The sequence below is a fragment of the Coenobita brevimanus genome, chromosome 11, assembly GCF_032717465.1.
Source record: "Coenobita brevimanus isolate Jiangsu-jjx chromosome 11, ASM3271746v2, whole genome shotgun sequence".
In the NCBI taxonomy this organism is placed as follows: Eukaryota; Metazoa; Arthropoda; class Malacostraca; order Decapoda; family Coenobitidae; genus Coenobita; species Coenobita brevimanus.
Genome location: NC_136964.1, coordinates 10,403,635 through 10,404,095, shown reverse-complemented (window position 1 = coordinate 10,404,095; position 461 = coordinate 10,403,635).

Here is a 461-nt window from a genome sequence, read left to right as displayed (position 1 = left end):
TCACCTCAGTACCTTCCTACCTACCTACCTACCTACCTACTTACCTGTCTACCTACCTATCAGAAACATTTACACCACCTCTCTACCTACCTACGCACATACATACATACCCTAGATATCCATACATACATATCTACTTTCCTTCCTGCCTACCTACCTACCTACTTACCTACCTACCTACCTACCTACCTACCTACCTACCTACCCTCCTTCCTTCTTTCCTACCTTCCTACCTACCTACCTACCTACCTACCTACTTACCTACCTACCTACCTACCTACCTACCTACTTACCTACCTACCTACCTACCTACTTACCTACCCTCCTTCCTTCTTTCCTACCTACCTACCTACCTACCTACCTACCTACCTACCTACCTACCTACCTACCTACCTACCTGCTCCCCAGGCTATTAGTACGCATTCCACGGCATCCAGTCGCTAGGAGAGAGAGAGAGAGAG